We start from the raw sequence: 464 nt of genomic DNA, 5'->3' as shown, positions 1-464 counted from the left end.
GCCCGTCCCGGCGGCGCAACCCCGGCCGGCTGCCCGCCTGGCGCCCGCTATTTATAGGCTGCGCTGCACGCGAACGGCTCGTGTGAAACTTCCCAAACTTTCTTTCCCACAGTGACCGTCAGCCAATGGGAGCGGGAGGCACGCGGCCCCGCTCGTGGACGGCGCGCACCCATTGGCTGCTCGGCGCCACGACCGACGGCCAATGGCGCGCGCCCGGCCGCGGGCACCAGGGGCCGCCTGTCAATCAAGCAGCGCGTTAACCCTCGCCGCGCCGCGCCGCAGCGGAGCAGGGTCCTGCCGGCCCCCAGACCCGACGGGAGGGCAGGGGCGCGGCGGGCGCGAGAGCCCTTTGCAGCCGGGGGCGCGCGGGGGGCCACGCCGACGGGACGCGCGCGAGGGTAGCGGCGCCAGCCGCACGCCCCCGCCCCGGCAGGCAGACCGCGCGCGGGGGAGCGCGGGCGCCG

The sequence above is a fragment of the Varanus komodoensis genome, unplaced genomic scaffold (assembly GCF_004798865.1).
Source record: "Varanus komodoensis strain SLA01 unplaced genomic scaffold, ASM479886v1 scaffold115, whole genome shotgun sequence".
In the NCBI taxonomy this organism is placed as follows: Eukaryota; Metazoa; Chordata; class Lepidosauria; order Squamata; family Varanidae; genus Varanus; species Varanus komodoensis.
Note: the sequence above shows the minus strand (reverse complement) of the source record.